Genomic DNA, 5,690 nt, shown 5'->3' on the forward strand with positions numbered 1-5,690 from the left:
TCAAAGATTGGAAATGACCTTTACATTTCAAGTGCGCTATTTTCAGCAATCACAATCCTTGTAAAAACGTCAACTCATGGTATAACTAATAACGTTTAAAAAAATGATGTCAGTGTGGTTATAAGCCGCTATAGCTCTGAACTTCAGCGATACAGATTTAATCGAGTCCATTGTTTTCATTCAATGTGTTTTCTGTCTCATGCTATACAGTGAGATGTATTATGCTTGGACAAGTGGTTTGAGGCAGTACTTGAAGGTCCACTTTTTCTTCACGGATGTTTTTGGTTTGAATACACCAGCAGGCTCTGAATGTTCAAGGTCAAATCAATGCAAGAAAGCTTTGATTGTAAGACCTCCTTTTGGCTTTTGTGTTTTATACTTTGTGTTTTTTTACCCATACAGTAGACAAATCTCTTGGTACTCTTGATTTATACAACCTAGATTAAAACAAAGTTTTTCAAAACCCTTAGTAAATGGACCAACCAGACCCTCAAGACTGCCATGGGCAAGTCCCTTGATTGGTATCAGGAAGGGTGGGAGAACAACCTGAAGGTAATTCTCTTTGCACACAACAGCAGCATCCAGGGAGAGTATGGACGGGAGCCGCAGCTGTTGACTGAGGTAAACAATGCAATTGTATATACAATTATTGAATATACTGTAGTCTTTTAAAATTTGGATTTACTTAGTGTTTGTATATTGCTATTTTTGCATAACGTACTTTCAGATCACTGAAACCCCACCTGATGTGGTGGAAGTTGTCGAACCAGATCAGAACGCCTTTGAGTACTACCTTCAGGCACAGACTGAGAAGGATGTGGAGGTTTTTGGCCAGGTAAAAATGATTGTCCGCTGTTAATTTATTTTCTGTCCCTCCAAGAGATATGTAAGAAATTTATTTTTAATATGAAATATAATTGCATGTATTCCTGTCATCAATCAAGGTGAGACAGAACATGGACAAGGCGCAGGAGAAACAGAAGGAGAGCTACCGGAGTGTTTACGTCTCTGTCTCCTACCCTGTTCCCTTTAACTCTGCTCCTGTTCTCCAGGAGCTAGGGGTCCTGCTCAACACCCAGACGTGGATCCACCTGATGTTCTCAATTACCAACCACCCTCCAACTTTTCATTACATCATCTACAGCTACTGTTGTCATGTTATCATTATCTGCTAAGAAAGTTCTTGCTCTCTCATACTGGCCCTCTTCACTTCCCTTTGGCCAAAGAAGACCTAAGACCCCAATGCCAGACACTGCCATGCGGCCGGTGCAGTCCTACGGATGAGACTGAGCACACAGAGGTCCTATCTCTCTGTGGTCACTTTACATCTCATGGCACTTATGACATGAGTAGGGGTGTTGACCCTGCATCTCCTGGCTATATTTCCAAGCCTGATAACTACACTCTATGTAAATCCAACCCATTATCATACGCTACCCTAGTAGGCTGTATGGGAACCAATATAATTATTGGGTCATTTTTATTTTTTAAACAATGGTGCATGTCTCAAAATATAACAATGAGACCAATATCAATATGTGTATTTTGCTGTGTGTTGGAGGAGTAAGCAATACTCAAAATCTCTGCAAGTATGTGTGTGTGTTGTAGTAGTAGTTGGCCATTATTTCTTCGAACATCTAAGTTTGGGCAGCAGCCACTGGAGAAACCTGTCAATCAAACACAACAGGAGAATAAATAGTAGTTTGCCATTAAACATCAGATAGCTGCTCTTTCTCTGCTGCCTCATTCCATTTCTATAATTCTCTACCTCATTCTATTTCTATAAATCTCTCAAATTCCCTTGTTATGTTCCCCTCTTCTATTTCCTCACCTCTTCCTCAGACTCTTCTTTTCCTCTTTCTTGTCCTCCTTACTTTCTCCAACATTTTCCACCTGCTGCATCTTACTAGCCTTCACTTTCTTCACTTGCTTTTTTCCCTTGGTCTTTTTCCTTTTGACCTTCCCTTCCTGAATATTTTGGACAAGGAGATAAAGTAATATAAGCTTATGGCTATTTTCTACTCTTGAGCTATGGTATCTAGAGGTATGATATACTGTAGAAGGAAATATGGCCAATATTCCCTTCCTGTTTCCTTTTCACCTGTGGCGTCACTCCTGACATTTTCTGGAGCAGCTTCCTGCCGTTCTCACTCAGGTTGGTGATTGGGGCCAGGCGAGGGCTGCGGTGGTATGGTAAGTACTCCACAGCAGGCGAAGCAACAATGACAGAGACAGGGCTTGGAGGTGTCGGAGGCTTTGGGACATCCTTTTGGGAGGGACGGGCCACAGCAGAGGGCAGGGCTTGTAGGGCTTCAGCCAGGGTCCGGGGTGCTGAGGTCACAAGAGGAGAGAGGCCAGACACAGGACCAGAGACTTTCCCTGGGCTCTGTAAGACCAGAAACAACAAACAAACTGTTAGGACAGTGCTATGTTATACAAAATCTGTAGATATACTGTATGACTAATCTATAAATACATTAGATACATGACTACACTCAATAAGTAAGATTCATTTACAAAGCTCTGGACATGGTTATTTTTTTCAGGCTTGAGGAGCCTGCTCTCAGCTATTCTGGTCTGCATTTCTGCCATGCTCTCTACCATTTCGGCCATCTCTCCAGTGCATTTCTTGAAGGCCACTTTCAACCTTTCCAAGTCATTCAGCAAACTGTCCAGGTTTACTGCCTCAAGATCACTTTCACTGCACTTTCTCTTCATCACTTGGATCAGTGCCCTCACTTCCTCGCCCATCCTCCCTTTGTCTTCCCTATTCACATCTTCATCCCTCAGTCTTTCCTCTTTCCTCCTCCCCATCCACTTCTCAATCCTGGCTCTGAAGCATCCCTCATTCTTCTGCCTCTCTTGGTTGATGTCCTGACCGTCGTTGACCTTGTTCAGGCCTTCCTCCAGGTCGTGCTCTATGGAGGCCAGTTTTTTTTTAATCCTCCTCAGGCTCTCCTCGTTGGTGTTGGTCCACTGGGTCTTCTTGTCCAGCTGCTCCCTGCAGGGCCGGACAGTAGGGACCAACTCCATCAGGTGTTTCGTCTTCATTGCACTCACAGAGGCAGGGAGAAGGATGTTGGGCTTGGCCACAATAATCTGTACAGACAAAGGGTCAAATCATTGAGATGTAACACACACTAGTGATACATTGACTCATAAGCAGCAGTCCCGCGGTTATATCCACAGGGCGGCGGGTTTAGGGTCATGAAATATTATGTGGGTGGCGGTCGGGTTAAATAAAGAGAAAACAATACATGAAAAAATTCCATAAATGTATCATTCTTGTGTAATTTCTATCTATAGGCTATTTAGCATTTGTGCGTAAACCTAAGCTTTAGGGCCTAATTTGGCGCGTGCCAAATAGACTAATTCAATAAGAGGAAATCTACGAAATGGAGAGTTGAAAATAAAGAAGGGATGGCCAGAAAAGGAATGTTTGGAAAAGATTTGATGAAGTATTCAAAGAGGACGATGGCAGTGTCTCTATTATGTGTGATGATTGTGAGGCACTATACACATTCGACAGTCACAAGAGGGGGATTCAAATAGGCCTATGGCACATCAAGGGAACAAACTGTTCAGATGAGTTAAATGGAAACTGAAATCTGGACACTGACTGTAGATCTTTAATTAACCTCTCACAGTCTTAATATTAACTCCTGCAGAATTAAGCCTTTATTGCAGTAAAATGATAGGATACAACAAATGTAGACTATATTTTGACTCGGGAACAGGAGTGGAGAAATATGATTTCTTTCAGCATCTTGAGAGAATGCGATTGTGCAGTTAGGGACTGCTTTATCAGCCTCCTAAAAGCTGATAGTAGTTTCCCTTTTTATCTTGAGTTTTTGCATTTTCTTCTTGCTCCGCGAAAGAATCAAAGATGACGGAGAACTTTACCGATGTCAACTACATTGAAGAATTCATTCTACTATTTATAACATTATTCCGGTGAGCAAGGGTTTATTTAGTCTTCTATCTAATTATAGACAAGTTGACTAACAAATAGCCGGCCAAAATGTTGGAAATGATAAGCAGAAACATATCCATATTAGCCACAACAAAATCCTGCACCCCATGACTAAAAAAATTGTTCCGCCTTCTCTGATGGTGTTCTATATTTGCGGACTAGGGTCAGGTTTTCACTTTTTCACATATGGTCGGGCGGTTGCGGATGGGCTTGGTTGAACAAACAGCTGACTTGCGCACCACTAACACACAAATGTAAGAGAATACATCATTGCCATTATCACACTGTGTCAGAGAGCTAGTTGGTCATAGTCCATTCTCCACATTCAGTCAAAGAGTTACTCAAATACATGGTGCAGAACATACCAGAAAGTCTGAATCATCCAAGGAGTGGAGAGACAGATTGTCGTCCTCTACCATTTCCCTCACTTCAAACTTTGTCACCTTTCCATCCTCCTTATCCTTCACTATCAGCGGTGGTGTCCTCCTTTCATGATCCTCATCAGACTGTGTATCAGAGTCAGTTAGTCTGAGACTATTCTCTTCACAGTCATATCACTCAACACATCTATGGTGTACAACTCTCTTACCTCAGATTCACAGTCAGTGAAGGAGTAGATAGAGATGTCATCAGAGTTGGAGGATGAGATCACCCCATCATAATTTCTCTCCATCAGCCGAGTCACCCTTCCAGACTGAGGAGACAGACAAAGGCATGTACTTAGGGCAGCCATGGAATTCACTGGCATTGACTGCCAAGAAAATGTTGAATATTTAGGCAATCCAACATACTTGTACAAGTAGTGAGTAATTCATGGGTAATTGAAAATGCAAATGTATTGAAATGCAATAAATGCAACTCCCATAACATTAGGGATGGGACTAAAGACCTTCCATACTGTAGGATTCTTTAGCATTTCCAATGAAGGATTGTCAATTCAACCAAGCCAACCAAAATTGCCATATGAATCAACAGATTGATCTCTATGGGAACAGCAGAGATGTCTGACCTGGCTGAGAGGCTCTGGATTCATGTCCCGTCCATCCCCAGATGTCTGTTCCTGCCCACAGCTCTCAATGATTGGCTGTGAACAGTAAAAACTATTTTGCTCATTTTGGCCTTGGAAATAAATTATGTAGCTATCAATAAATCATTTAAGTAGCTACTGTTATGTGGTTGATTTGAATGTGACTTACAGGCCTTTTGTGGATCTGAGGGGTCTGCACTGAAGTAGACTGCCAAGAGAGCATTCAATTTCAAATGAGTTTGATGGGGAGGGATATCTGCAGTTGCTTTTATTGTGATAACTGCAGTTTGTACATGGAGCATAAGTAATGTTTATGTGTAATTGTTTTCAGGTCGGATTTGACTTACAGGCCTTGGTCTTCTGTGCACCTTACCGGTTGGCCACATCACAGAATCAGGGAGTTCACCCTCACTGGATTCAACTGTCAACACAACACTCAATATAAAATGTGATAACAAAGACAGAACACAAAATAAATAAATAGGTATTTACCACATAAGGGCGGCGCCTTAAAGCTCTTTTGATTCTCTCATCACTACGATCCATCTTGCTTTCTGAGGGATACATTTTCATCAATTGATTGGTACAAAACATATCCTAACACACACACACAGACAAATGGCACGCCATTCCCTATATAGTGCACTTACTTTGACTTGTGCACTTATTTTGATCTGAGCCCACTGGGCA

General features: G+C 41.9%; 1 long non-coding RNA gene across 1 annotated transcript; it reads right to left on the reverse strand.

The window, feature by feature from the left end:
* Positions 1–4,413: 4,413 nt before the first annotated feature.
* LOC135530355 (uncharacterized) lies at positions 4,414–5,057 on the reverse strand. Its single transcript, XR_010453832.1, has 3 exons — positions 4,983–5,057; positions 4,563–4,667; positions 4,414–4,479 (listed from the first exon to the last, which is right to left on the reverse strand). It is a non-coding gene; the product is annotated as an uncharacterized LOC135530355 (long non-coding RNA).
* Positions 5,058–5,690: the final 633 nt, after the last annotated feature.

The sequence above is a fragment of the Oncorhynchus masou genome, unplaced genomic scaffold, assembly GCF_036934945.1.
Source record: "Oncorhynchus masou masou isolate Uvic2021 unplaced genomic scaffold, UVic_Omas_1.1 unplaced_scaffold_13235, whole genome shotgun sequence".
Taxonomy (NCBI): Eukaryota; Metazoa; Chordata; class Actinopteri; order Salmoniformes; family Salmonidae; genus Oncorhynchus; species Oncorhynchus masou.